Source organism: Haemaphysalis longicornis, unplaced genomic scaffold (assembly GCF_048455015.1).
Source record: "Haemaphysalis longicornis isolate Haplotype H1 unplaced genomic scaffold, Haemaphysalis longicornis Haplotype H1 scaffold_23, whole genome shotgun sequence".
Lineage (NCBI taxonomy): Eukaryota > Metazoa > Arthropoda > Arachnida > Ixodida > Ixodidae > Haemaphysalis > Haemaphysalis longicornis.
Window position 1 is genome coordinate 6,416,387 of NW_027526306.1, and position 15,082 is coordinate 6,431,468.

General features: G+C 44.8%; 1 long non-coding RNA gene across 1 annotated transcript in view; it reads right to left on the reverse strand.

Moving 5' to 3' along the window:
• Nucleotides 1-12,621, reverse strand: part of LOC144172532 (uncharacterized) — a 33,653-nt gene extending 21,032 nt beyond the window's left edge. The window contains exons 1-4 of the long non-coding RNA XR_013323036.1: nt 12,426-12,621; nt 10,063-10,211; nt 9,867-9,964; nt 1,147-1,236 (exon numbers count right to left, since the gene is read on the reverse strand). This is a non-coding gene — a long non-coding RNA (uncharacterized LOC144172532). The remainder of the gene's footprint in view (nt 1-1,146; nt 1,237-9,866; nt 9,965-10,062; nt 10,212-12,425) is intronic.
• Nucleotides 12,622-15,082: the final 2,461 nt, after the last annotated feature.

Here is a 15,082-nt window from a genome sequence, read left to right on the forward strand (position 1 = left end):
CGGTCAAGAACGAAAAAAATTCGCTTACAAAAAAGGTACCCTCGCGGATTAGAACTTGCGATTTGCAAACTATCATACCTAGACCTCTAGACCACTCGCCCACGGGCCAGAGCTGCCGGGGTGGTAAATATGGGGTATTGATGTGCAGCCAGTTCACACTTTTATTTAGTTTTAGCATTTCAAGCAACTTAGGTGACTATTTGTTGTATAGCGCTCGTGCAGTAAGCCTCCCCGAAATTTACACATCTTACGTCTACCAATTTTATTTCTTAACCGAAAAGCGTTCGCAGCAGATGCGTAGTCGTCCTGCTGGCCGCTGTGCTAGTTTACCCAGCGCATAAAAGTGGTTCCTGCTCCCTAGTTTTATGCTGTACGTTAAACGTTTCAGTTGATTTTATTTCCTCAGTACCTATATTGGCTTCGCTGACTTCTCCCTCGCCCTTACATTTTCCTACTAGCGTACCAGTCAGCGAAGCGTCGCAAGAGCGGTTGGGCGCGCTTAAGTGGGGCGACGTGGACTTATAGCTTGATACAGCGTAAAAACTAACAAAGTAAACAAATGCGAATTCTTTGATTCACAAACGTGCCGTAGCTTAGTTTCAACTGAGCGAACGAATTGCGGCAACCCTTCGGCAACAGGCGGACTAAACGCTGGGCCGACTGACTCTTTCGGAATGTCGGCGAGCCGTGCAGTAGCGCAGTCAAGCCAAGTGATTTCCCCCTGGCGTCACACGGAAGCGCCACACAAATTGGGCGAGGTTGCAGAGAAGAAGACAGCGCTTTCGAATTGACTTTTCTACTAAATGCATTCGCGTAAACGCACTCAGGGTCGTCGAAACACGGCCTATAGACTCCGGGCTAAAATTTGCTCTAGAAAACCGGCAATGTTTACAAACCACTTCCGTGTACTTTTAAGAAGGGCTTCGTCTCCCACGCGTGAAGATTCATCTGCGGTAACGACAGTGAGACCGCTACCTCCACTTTGCTGGTTGAGCTACCCGTCGTAGTATTTACTCAATAGTGGCGCCAAAACAATCAAGCTGTGAACGCCACTGTTACACATATCAATTTCAAAAGACTGCTGAAATCGGACGCCCTGACCGAATGTACTTGTTTGCTAAGGTGCAGTATAGAAAGAGTACTTGCCTTCCCTGGTAGTTAGATTCAGATCCCGCGTGACCCAGCAGTCTCCCTCACTGTTGTGGAAAATAACCTGCCGCTGATACAGGGCACCATCTGCGTTGGAAAAAAAAACTTGTGCAACAGGCGTCGCAGATGTATCTCGACACCCCCTCCGCCCAGTCGAGGTTAAATGTTCCATGAAGTATAAATGCAAATTCGTTACATTTGAATTATATATTGCTTATTTACTATCTCACCCAACTACATTGCATCCACAAATAGTGTTTCAACCAAAAAACGTGAGAAATATCGAGTAAAAGTGAAATTTTAGCTGGCGTGACGTAAAATTGGCCAGTCGTAAAAACGCATTTATCGGTTTGTTCACGACAGGTTAGCATTCAAGTGAAAATATCGAACGGAACTGGAGGTCCGCTGCAACATTTTATTAACGAATATTGATAGTGGTTGCCGCCATTCGCGGAAACACAAATCTTTCACGTCGTAAAGAACTGGCTAGAAGCGTGCTTGGAAGTTGGTAATGTCTCAATTATTTGCTGGATTTTTATATACACTTTGTGAATTTTTCTGGTAGAAAAGCGGGTTGTTAAATAACAAAACTTGTGTGTTGCCTTCATGGCCCCTGAAGGGGCCTGTGCATGTCTAAAATAAAGCAGTTCTGATTCATGCCTTGTAAAAACAGCGCTGTGTATCGCTCTCCCTTCCTATGCGCGCATTGATGAGACTGCTACTGCTGGATTACACGATTCTTATAGCACGCGCCTTTTTCAATAGGCTACCTGCGCCCGCAGGCACCCTAATTTTGTTCACGGTACCCGGGGATATTTCATTACGGCCACACATAGCTGCTTTAAATACTTGCCATTAAAGTTGGACACAACATAAGCAGGCCACGCGACAGGGTTAACTATGAAGAATTTGATGTGAGTAAGCTTCAATTTCCCTGCATGATAGCGCGCATAACGTTCGAAAGCAGGGTTGGTAAACCGTACCTGTTCCTCCTACCATTTTTCGTCCGATTGGTCTCCGCTTGGAAATGGTGCCCATTGTTGTTGATTGCTGCCGAATACTAGAACCACCTAACCTCATTCCGAAAGAGACAACGCGACAACATCACATCTGCGGGATTGTCACGAAGACTCGCTACAAGGGCACAATATGTATCGTCTAGAGGAGGGAAGGGCCCTATATTGGATGAAGGAAATGTACGTGGCCACTCTGGAACAACGTTTTTCAGAAAAACCCTGTTGCAGCTAGCGCCCCTGCAAATTTATAACACTACGCTTGAAATTCTAGAGTTATCTAAGGTGTTTCATAAACATTATAAAAGGAAAGTGACAAATGACTAAGCTTATGGAAAAGCAGCCGCCGGGAGTTCTCACAATAGGAGTTCTTCACTTGAAATTGCAATCCCAAAATGGACTCTTCTCAGCTATGGGCTACGGACACGACACCCGCCCAATTTTTTTATCAATACCACGGGAGCGTCGACCGTTTGGTTGATCCGCTCAGCATGACAGATCGACGCGGCAAACTAGGAGAGAGTTGTCGCATGAGCACTAAGCTCTCGGTGGCCGTCTTCTGCTAGGCCGTTCCAAGCATAGTGTTTCATACTAATATATGCTAGATGGAAATCTGTCACTGCAGTTGCGGGCCACCGTGGGCGGCGCCATTGCCGCTAGCGACGTTCCTCGTCTACTTTGCTTAGCTAGCCATATGGCTTCTTTTTTGTCTCGAAGCCAAAATCAACAAAAATGGTAACATTTTTTTTCTGTTCATCGTGCATGAAGCTTTTGCATATTCACTGACGAATTATTCTCTTTGGAGGTTGAAATTTATGTTAAAAAAGTTGATGAACCTTCTACAGTATTATCGTTGCTATTTTGCAGCCAGAGCCAACTTTTCAGCTTGTTCTTGAGCCATGCCAAGGAAAAGTGGAACGTGCCCGCCCTGTAGCGTACAAGCGTTTCCTAGTCAGCACAGCCAAGCGATGTATGGCGCCATCTAGGGGCATGTTTGAAGCTAACAAGTGAATAGGATTGTGGCACGGTGACTGGCCAAGTAGGCCAGTGCTTTTCGTGAACATGCCTTGGACGACAACTCCGACCAGGTGCCTGGGCATCCCGATTGAAAACTACCAGGATGCTAGAGAGTACCTCGACAGAGAAACTTATAAAATTAGAGAGAAATTAACACAATGGGGGGAAGGGATATGTCAATGTTTGCCCGTTCGTCACTGTGTAATGTGTTTGCCGTTGCCAAAGTATGGTACGTCCTTCAGGCGATTTGCATGTCAAGAAGGAACATACAGAAGCTACACAGAGTGATCGCGGTGTCTTTGTGCGGCTCAAGTTGGGAGCGCATGAGTAGCACTAATTTGTTTCGCTCGGTAAAAAGTGGTGGATTGGGACTGGCACCTTTGTTTATCCGGCAAATAGTTTCGAGGATTATGTTTCTGAGAGAGAAAAGAGATTGCTTTCTACGTACTGTGGTGCAAGTCCGACTACGTGATGTTATTCAAGACTATGTAGTTTCAACTTCTGAAATCCGTTGTGTGCGTGTGCATGGGTTCTTGCGCGAAGTCGTGGATGCTTTTAAAGTTTTGAGGGTTAGGTTTTTCTTGGGGTATTTGATTAGTGTAGCACGGGAGAGTTTATACAAAGATATGATTCATGTGTCTACCTGTTCCGGTTTATCACCAGTTGTATGCTGTACGTTCCGGCATAGATGTTCTAGAAAGAGTGAAACGAATGTCAGTACGTTCATCCGTCAAATCGTTCTTTGTCAAACTTCATAGCGGCACGCTACCACTAAAACCCTGGCTGCCGGAAAAAGGATTATATGTACCCCCATGGACACTTAACTGTCGATTATGCAGAAAAACTTGAAACCATTGAGCATATCTTTCTGGACTGTTGGGACGCGGTTTTCCACTGGGACATCCTCCAACAAACCTTGAAAAAGATCTAGCATTAACGCCTAACGGCATTTGCTTTTTGCCTGTACAAAATGATGGAGGTGTGCCCTAAGATATGTTCATGGCACTTAGTCTGTATTCTATGTGGAAAACTCTCATGACAGTTTTCTCATGACAACAGCCGCAAACATGACAACAGCTGAAGAGGATGCCCGCACGGAGTGGGAGTACTTCATTGAAAGCGCTGTTTTTATAAGAGAAGTGTACAGACTCATGCCGGAAAAACCTGAGTGGCTACCCATCCTGGATGTTCTGGCGGAGCTTAAGATGTTTTAAGCCACCCCCTTCAGCCGACTGGTGGCTGGAGCTACTAATTTCTGTAATGTGCAGTGCATTGTGTGGTGCCGCCGAACAGGCAATAAAGAAAAAAAAAGTCTCGTAGTGTAGTAGTTCCGCTCCTGCGAAGCAGAACACCTAACCCGGGTTCTAATCCTGTTACCGCTTTTTTTTTCAAGGATTCGTCGTACCTGTTTGTTATCTCGCATATAATCTATTTATTACACCTTATAGATTTTAAGTGGGATTTCAGGTATTTTAGTTGCCTTTTAATCAGTTTCAGCTCCTTCTTCCTGTACGCCTTTGCGGGTTGTCCTTTTTTGGTTCGGTTTCGGCTATTATGTTAAATATTTTTCTATACCGTGGTATTCAACCATTTCAGGTCCGTTTTGGCTGTTATTTATTTCAGTTTCCGTTGGTTTTGTGCTTTTGTGGTTTTGTATCCCTTAGGTACATTTTTGTTGTGATATAACACACATAAGCAAGCTCAGGGAACGGCTGGCTGTACTGACTAGGAAACGCATATACACCACCCGGTGCATGACGGAAAGCTCGCCGAAGCTCCGCTCCCCTAGACAGTGGCATCAAATTTCTCTTCGGTATATATTAGTATGAAACTCTATGGTTCCAAGAGCACAGGTCTTCCCCCCTTGCCTTCCAGCCCGATTTTTTCCTTAGCGTATCACATTGCCTGCAGTGTAATACGGGAAGTGATCAAATAGGGCAAGTGAACTTGACTGATAGCAATGGCCTAAGCATTCCACTAGCAAATCACGAAATGTGAGTTTTTTAAGAGCGAAGGTCTATAGCAAATCGTAATTTTTTGTGTCCACAGTCTAAATTACCACGAAACCGAGCGTGCGCACGGGAGCGCCGGCCTCGCAGTGACCGCCCGGCCGTTAAAACAACGAAGAAAATGCATAGCACTCGTGTGTGCGTGCCTCGCGACGACTGCCGAGCGTGCACCTGCGCACGAATGTCAAGCTAATTATACCCACTTAGGAAGATTGGCCAAGATTGTGGCGACCGCCGGAAAGTTGAAAAAACCAAGAAAATGCCGAGCGGTCGTGTGTGCGTGCCTCGCGGCGCCGAGCGTCGTCGGCGCACGTTTGCAATCGAATACTACCCACATGGGAGATTGGCCAAGATTGGCATTAAAAAAAATCACTCCAGCGTTCACCGTAACTGTGAGAACACTTTCTCGGAAAGAGAAAAGCACACAATAGCGTATGCCCCTCAAATGTGCTGTGTAATGATTACCACTCCAAATAAACGAAGGAATCTCCCACTTTTACGAACAATGATGAAGTAAAGGTTTTTGCGGCAGCGAATAAGAAGCAAATAAGCTAGAATTGTGGACTTAAACTGTCGTGATGGTCGTGCACATTGCGTACAGCTTCACTACATTAAGTCTGACGCGTTAGTGTGAAATTTAGAAGAACTGCGAGCTGGGCTTGTTGGTAAATGTTCATGGTGTAAAAAGCGCTACCACGACGAGGACACGCAAGTACACGGGACAAAGCGCTACTAGCCTTTGAATCAGCCTTTGAATCAGTCTTTGAAGTACGCTTTTTTGAATCAGGGTTGGTAAAATGTGTTGCGTTTTGTTCTTGCTAGCACACGTGCGGTTTGAATATGTATAAAAAGTTGGGTTGTTGGTGCGCCTTGATCTGTTCGGATGGTAGATTGTAAATTTGATGTTATGACGGTGGCGTTTATTCCATGTATATATGTATGTTTTTCCCGTAATAAATTTTCAGTTGCTAGTAGCTCTTTGTCCCCTGTACTTGCTTGTCCTTGTCGTCGTAGCTTTTTTCCCACCATGAGCGTTAGTGTGAGCTTCGTTCACTTATAGCGATTTATGAAGCCTGGCGCGATGTGCCTTCTATAATGACGGCGAGCGTGCAAAGCCGTGCGATAAGCGAAGGAAAGAATTCGGGGCTGCGGTCAGCGAGAGAGAATATTAAAGTTATCTGAAACGGTGATACAGTCAAATCCGATTATAAGGAACCAGGATAGAGCGAATTATGCTATATATCGGACAAAGAAAGATCAGTTAGGAAAATACACGCGAAACATATTCCTTATAACAAAGTTCACATCTGATATATCTAACTCGGCGCTCCTAAATTGCCTCCAAAATGCACGGTCTCGGAGCGAAGATTGAGATGTTGATTGGCTGCGATGGAGATGTCGAGCCTCCCATGGAGCGACCTGACTCCCGGCACTTTCTGTAACTGTTTCCGACGCGCCTGACTCACGAATAAACCCTTTCAGTCAGCGAGTCCGGACTAAGTAGGAAGCATCAGCGAACTATGGGAAGAGCCCGTGTTGTGCTGAAAGGAGTGCCCTTCGAGGATTGCCTGAGTGTCGATGACGACGTTGCCCTCACTGTGAGCCCCTCGGACGCCGACACCGTCGCCGATGTCATGGCTGCTGGCGCTGCTGGAAGCAACCAAGAGGTGGAGGATGTGGCGACTGGAAGCCGTCCGATGCTTAATGAAGCGCTTTCGGCAGTCAATGTGCTCTACCGATATTGCTTCGATATTGAAGGACACGGACTGCAACTGATGCAAACGATGTCTCATGTATAGAATGTTGTGGCAGTTGATGCCGCCAAAACTAAAGTGAAAACAACAATCGCCGCTTTTTGGGAAATTAGGTAGTTACAGCGGAAAGTAGCTTTATTGCTTGCAATAAATAGATAGTTTTGTAAATGGTTATGGCATACTTTATTATGTTCGTTTCTGCATGCGGGGATGGCAGGAGGAGCGGGGGTAGGGGTGAGTGGTGCCCGCGTATTGCGAACTCGTAACAAAAAACTCGTTATTGGCGGGTTCGGCTATTTCGGACTATTGGATATATCGAAATAATGGTGGCGTATATTGCAGTTCGCTATAACCGGGTTTGACTGTATTAACCGAGCCGTTCCGCTCGCTTGTTACGCCAGATGAAAGACAGACAAAAGTGAAGGATAGATCGAATAAATCTGCATACCACGGAAGCGTTTTTAAAGGGGAGCTTTAGTGTGTCCACTGATGGCGCCTCTAACGCGAAAACGCCCGTAAGGAAAGCCAACTTTCTCTGAGGATGATGATGAATGATCGTGACTGAAGTGAAAAAAAAGCCCTTCCCGTGGCCGGAACCCAACCTGGGTCCCTGGCGTTATGAAGGCGGTCTATATCCGTCTGCTACATTTTGACGTGGCCGAAACTCAGTCCAAACTCAGAAGACAACCAAAGACTGCAACACGGCCAAGCGCCGCGTTCAACCATCTTCGTCATTAGATGGAGGGGTGCATAATTTTTTTTCCTTTTACTGAGGGACCTTAGCATAAAATATACTGAAGGTTCTGCAAACGGCATTGCTATTTGCTTTCTCGGCTACCGACCCGAGTTACGGATGATGACAGCGTCGAAGCGGAGAACGCTTGGACGGAAGTAACAGGATGCACCCCGCAATGCATGCATACGGCAGAACCACATTTATTGTAAACCCGCACGTAATAAGAAGACGTGTTCTGCTCATCCTAATCTTATCCTTACAGAAGTTCCAGATGCGGAATGACTTTCTCGTTTGATTATGAATTGGCGTAAAAATTTAATAAAACGCACCAACATAAACATCCCTACCAACGGGGTTCTAATGCGGAAGGGTGTCTGTTGCGAAATGGGCGTCTAATTCGTTGTCCTAGACGAAGGAACAAAATGTAGTGCCCTTCCAGTCTGTGATGAATGAGGAGCGGCGACGCTCTGCAGAGTCCCCGAAATGCACGAAACAAAACACGTTTGTTTGAAATTGGCGGTTGAACATACTTCCTAGCCAAGCAGAGTAGAATCGTGGGCCTTAAAATTAATATGCAGAAAACTAAACAAATGCCCAATAGTCTCGGGAGAGCACAGCGGCATGAGATAGGTGCGGAGGCAGTGGAAGGGGAAGCGGATATATCTACTTAGACCAAGTAGTGACCCAGGATCCTAACCATGAGGCAGATGTAGTTAGAGGGAAAAGAATGGTGTGAAGGGCAATCGGGAGGCGTTTTCAGATAATGAATGGCAGCCTATTATTGTCCCTGAAGACGCAAGTGAATAACAGCTGCATCTTACCGGTTCTCACCTACGGGGCAGAAAAATAGAGGCTCACTACAGAGGTTTACCTGAAATTGAGTACGACTCAGTAAGAAGTGGAACGGAAGATGATAGGTGTAATTTTAAGGGACGAGAAGAGAGCGGAGTGGGTCAATGAACAAACAAATGTTAAGGACATCATCATCGTCATCAGCCTATCTACGCCCATTTCAGGGCGAAGGCCTCTCCCACATATCTCCAATTATCGCGGTCCTGTGCTAACTGCGACCAGTGTATCCCCGCAAACTCCTTGATCTCATCTACCCGTTTAACCTTATGCAGCCCCCTGCCGCCCTTGCCATCTCTAGGGATCTGCTCTGTTACCCTTAATGACCAACGGTTATCTTGCCTTCGCCTTACATGCCCTGCCCACGTCCATTTCTTCTTCTTGATTTCTACTAATATGACCTTAACACGCGTTTGTTCCCTGACCCACTCCGCTCTCTTCTTGCCCCTTAATGTCACACCTATTATCTTCCGTTCCGTTGCTCTCTAAGTAGTCCTCAATTTAGGTGTCCAAGTTTCTAACCCCGTGCTTGAGTACCGGTAATACGCAGCTGTCATACACTTTCTTCCTCAGCAACAATGAAGTTATCATTATAGATAAATCTCTGACGGAACAAAAAAATAAAGAAAGAAAGAACATCAAGGCAGAAAGTTAATATATAAATAGGGAGAGAAGAGGTCCCAGTGCCAAGCCCTCTCGAACACTGGTGCCGACCCTTTTTGTTTCGAACTCAACATCTTAGCTCAAACAACAAAATGCAAGAAGTTAGAATGAAACCCTTCAACCCCATTGCACGCTTGCATATTAGGTTACACGAAAACACTTTCGGTACGTATAACTTATAAGGTGACTGTAATTAAATTATTTACACGGGTTCTTGAATGTCCCTACATTAGTGCCGGTATAATATCGTCTCTGTAAGTTTTGCCCTTTACCAGAGAATCCATACCTCGAGCACAGACGTTTACGCTACAGAAAATACGGGCTTAGTCTGGGCTGACCACGCAGCCGCAGAGGAATCTTTCTTGCCGGTTAATAAAGGGTACAATTGCTCTTGTCCGTGTGCTACAGTAATGTCGGGAGCAGCGTGTCGACATTTATATAGTTACTAAGGGCTGAGAAACGTCATGTTTCTTTTACTGTCTGAACTTTGTCTATCTTTATTTTCGCGATCTAAAGGCCACCGCGGTTGCAGAAACGATGCTTGAAGTTTTGCACGTTGTAGATGCTTTTATGCATTTGTTCCCTTTGGTACCACTTGTTTTCCACTGACACAGCTTCATTATAGAATGAGACACACAGATGACCAGTATTTTTTAGAAGTTCATGCAATACTCACGTGGCATGGCTGAAAATGTCAGGAGGTTTCTGTGATTGCCAGGAAGAATCCTTACATCTTCAGTCGCCGACAGGTTTATTCTTGTGTTTAAACAATATCTAACACGACAGCATTGGGTCAGTTGTCAGTGCCACCACAATAACACGTGTAAAATAAAAAATAACAAGGGAAACAAGTTTATCGCTGAGTGACTCACAATTCTCGTTTTCCAGGTGGTACCCAGCGCAAGGTTACGTTCCACCAACCAGGTTTTTTGTAAAGCATTTTTCCGGAGAGGCAGTGATACATCTCGTTTGTGCCATAATTTTTCAGCAGCACGTACACTGTTTCCTTCAGTTTCGCGAGCTTTAAGAAAATAAATCGTGTTTGCGTTTAAAAACAGGAGAAATTGTTAAAGTTTTCGCAATTCTACCGCGGAGAAAATTGTAAGAAAATAAGATGGCGAAATATGCATCAAGGCTACGAATAGCTCACAAAACGGTGGTTGTGAGAGAAATAATTACCGTTAGAGAATATATTTACAGGTATAGAATGCGAAAACGTAAATTATTCCCCAGCAAATCTTCAAACAAAATCCATGCGGTCAAATGGCATTCCTTCTTCTAGCTCCAGTTTGATTTCAACGTCGCTTGTATTTTATTTTGAGCATTTATCGGAAAAGAATATATATGTCAGTGTCTTGTTTCGCACATCCGCCGTGAGCGCTATTCGCAGGAAGTCATAAGCGGCTTTTCTTTGTAAATCGCTGTTTTTTGCATCTATTGCCAACGGGAGAGCCTTCGGCCACAGTTTGGTCCTGACGTTGTCATCGCACTTTTATCAACATTAATTTGTACCTTCGGTACTATTCGTACTTTACTGATCTCGTTGTGTAGGCAGTTGCTGGTTTACGCGGTTCACTCTGTTGCGCCACGTTTAACGGTGGATCTCTAGTCACAGTGGTAATAGAGACACTGATCACCGGAGCTTGCAATCGATGTCCAGAAAAAAGCGACAAAAGCACTGAGATGCAAATAAAATAGTATTTAGAGCTAGCATGCTGCAGCTTAAAACTGGATGTTTCACTGTAAAAGCTTCTGGGCACACCTTTCGAGCGATACAAACTAAGAAATACATTTGTGACGGAAGAAGAACAGTTTTATGACTGAGAAACCTAAATTCTCCGGAATTATTTAAAAGAACCTCCTCCCTTTTCTGCTCAGAGGAAGATTCGTAACGACATACAATATTCAAAATTGAACTTTAACAAAAACTGTTTGTTTGTTTGTGGGGGTTTAACGCGCCGACGCAACGAAGGCGATGAGGCGCGCCGTAGTGGAGGGCTCCGGATTAATTTTGACCACCTGGGGATCTTTATCGTGGGCCGAAATCTCGTACACATGGGCGTTTTTGCTTTTCGCCTCCATCAGAAAAGCGGCCGCCGCGGCCGGGAATCGAACCCGCGACCTCGTGCTCAGTAGCGCAACGCCTTAGCCACTGAGCCACCGCGGCGGGTTTTAACAAAAACTACCGTACTGGCAAAATCTGGGACATTGAAATGCGGGATGGCGCGCTCTTTGAGAAACGCGAGGAATAAAACTGTAAGGTAATATTTGACATCTAGCTTCGCTGCAGCCTGATATTCATCCAAACTTGTGCACAACCGCACGTCATCTTATACGTTACTAGAGGGGAAGTGTCCATTTCTGCCTTGTTTTGCTTATACGTAAAAATAGACTTCCTTTCGCACCGTTTCCTATTGGCACATGCCGACCACCGGCATTGAAATTTGAATAAATAACGCAATACACATAATTTTCTTGATACCTTTAAAATACTTCATACTTTCACCGTAAAAGACGAACACAAAATAGGAAGAAGGGTTCACGATTGGGGCAACTAGCCTCGGTCGGTGTTATTTTGTTTCTTTGCATTTTACGCTACTCATTTTGTCTTAATGTGATCGATACCGGCTAGCCCATGCTACTGCAGTAATGATAGCATTAGTTTCGACACTACCCACCATGGTGGCTCAGTGGCTAAGGCTTTTCTCTAATCAGCACAGGGACGCGGATTGCATCCCAACGGTGGCAGCTGCTTTTCAAATGGAGGCAAAAAGCGGAGACACCCGTGTGTCGAGATTGCGGTGAAGTTAAATATTGCAGTCGGTAAAAATTTATCTGGTGCTCTACACTGAGGGGCAGCTGCAAGCTCAGGTAAAGCTGCAGTGCGTTAAACTCCTAAATAGTGATTTCATTTTTTCCCCTTAGCTTTTGACTCTGATTGTAGGCACTGAGCAGAACATGAAGCAAACAGATCATGACGGAAATTGCCGGGCGAGTGCAGGTCATTGACGGGTAAGCCAGAATTTCATTTGACTGTCATTTTGTCGCTATAAAATCGCAACAATGCGCCATTAGTCTCAATTCGAGTCTGAAATACGTGTCGAGATGCCACAGCTTGGGGAGCTTCAGAAATTCGTTAGAGGGAAATACAATATTTCCAATCAAGGGAACGTTATTTTTACCATACCTTTTAGCTAAGCCCCCCAACAGACAAAATTGAGTTTTGATAACGTACCTTTCCGACGTTGTAAATTTCCTGAGCTTTTGCAACGGCAAAGCAAAATGCCATGACATAACCAGTCAGACGCATAATGTTCCACGTTAAACGTCCAATCGTCTTGGATTCTTCACGTCTTTCCTTTGATACTGCGCTTAGAACCTGTTGCAAAGGGTAAAACGCGATAGGCTGACGGTATTGTATAAGTGCAGACAAGACCTATGCTCAACGGGTAAGGCTTTTTTTCTCGAAGCGACTTGATCTTTGGTTCCAAGATTGTAAATGCTAGCGCCATAGTATGTTGGCCTTTAAATCCTAGGAAAACCTAAAATACACGAGGTATATAGGGGATATATTGTTGCAATATGACCCTGTTATCTTACACAATAAAGTATGGTTTAGAACTCAGCGAGCAATTTTCAGAAGATTGACTTCAAGCATTAAAATTTATTAATATTTTTGTCGTAGGGGTAATCAAGAAAAGAGACCTTGTAAACATGAGGGCTCAATTAGCAACCAGCGTACACAGGGTTTCAAGAGCTCATTGCGTGGCTTTTGTTTGGCAAAGATTACAATTGCATTAACTGTATGAATTTTATTAAAATTGAATAAATGGCATGAATTCTATATTTTAACTAAACAATTTATAAGTTATTTGCGTTTGAGAAAACTGCTTTGAGCAACTTACCTATTGCGTCCTGTTTCATATCTCATAAGTCATGTCTCGTTAATATTGACGCCTCTGCTCACCGAAAATCTTCCATAATGTGAATCGTCCATACTAACGATTCAAGGTGAAAAACACAAACATCAAGGAAAAATCGTTCAAAGAAATACAGCGGTTTATTCCGCCAAAAACCGAGGAGATGTGGGCTTTCACTAATGCCGTAGATCCTAGTGTAGTGTCTAGAAAAAGCACCACGTCCGCTACTTGAAGTGCGCGTTCGGCGTGTCCCTCCTGTTTAATGTATGCGATAGCCGTCTTCAAGCCATGGCGAGCTTCACGTCGGATGACGGTCGGTCTGTCTTCTTCATCGGCTGCTTATGCCGGCGAAAATCTCTCCTCGAGTTACTGGGACTGTTGAGAGGATCCGGCGACACGCTCCTTTTTCAGCTGAGTGGAAAGCTCAGTCTGTTTACGGTTAACCCCAGCCATTGCCGCCGCCGAAACGACCGCAAGGGCGTGTGGTGGTGGTGGTGGTGTGGTCGTAGCGTGGCGTCCGTGTCCGCATTTCCTTCGGCGTTTCTGAAAGAGATCACCGGGGTAGAAAACACTCCGAAGCGACGTGATACCCGCTGGATACCGTAACCGAAAACGCGCGGTAGCATCATGTGAGAGACTGCGAGCGCTCGAAGGGGCGCAGAAGCTGCATTCCGCCACGACAAAGAACAGTAGTCGTACGTCGCTTAAAGTGGAAGCAATGAAACCATATTTCCCCACATCAGTCATTTTTCTCTTTTGTTCTTTGTGCACCCGCGTCCATAATAACCAGACAAAAAGGCCTGTAATTACCCGTTTCGTCCCCAAAATAGCCGTCTATAGTCCGGACTGCGGGTTTCTATATTAACGGGGCAAAATTGCATGGTGAGAGACCGGTCGCCAAACATTTCGTCCATTTTGGGGGGTATCCATATTAACGGTGTCCATATTAACGAGACCTGACTTACAGGCAACTGTATTTCGACATATTGCGCTTTAATTTCGGCGGCTAAGAGGATTCGAAACTATTTGCTCAGCGGATGTGATAGTTTAAAGATGCGGTAAACCAAAGAATTTTTTGTCTGTTGGGGTCGTGCTGAGTCGCCAAGCTTATTATTTATGACAATAAAGCTTAAGGACTAGTTTGCAAGCCTTGATTTAGGAAACCTAGCAGATCTGGTAAATTCCGATGTGTCTCTTTTAGCATAAGAGGGCTCTTGCGCTCAATTTTGACTGAACTTACCTATCATTAACCATTCTCTACTCGGTACTGAAGCCTTTGCACTTGCACGAATGCTTCACTGGTAATTTTGTATAGCCTTTTGGGGACCCTATGCTTCACCATAGTGTCTACGGGTATTTGCCTTTCGTGCATTCCGGTAAGGCATTGGTTTTAGGAGCGATCGTCTAGCATCTTTATATTTTCATTGATGTTATCGAGTCTTCTAACCAAGCAACGTTATATCTATACTTTTAGGAGCCAGTAAAGGTAACTATTGGCAGCCACACGAGTTTTTTCCCCTAATACACGAAGCTGTTTTCTTATCCCTAAGCGCGACCCGTAGCATTTTACTTTCTAATAGGGGTCGGTAATAGGGATCAACGAAGGACTCGATGCAAGAACGAACTGCAAAAATTTGTGGGAAAGCATGGACCCACCTGGAATTCGATTGCCGACGCTGCATATCTTTGGAAGAGGCTTTCTTCCTGCATTGGGCACAACAACCGGGCAGACGATGATGATAATGATGATGATGATGATGAAGATGACGACAGGTAACTAAGAAATGTATTGTGACCCCACCGTCTCTTTCTGTGTCGTAGAGGAAGTCCTCCGACCGCCGAAAGGTTTATTAAGTCTGTCTGGTACTTGTTTGCGCCAAACATCACGTGTTAATTGGATGAATGTCTCAAATATAAAAAAAACACTTTGCCTCTAAATAATAGGGCGCACAGTATCTTATAGAAACCAAAA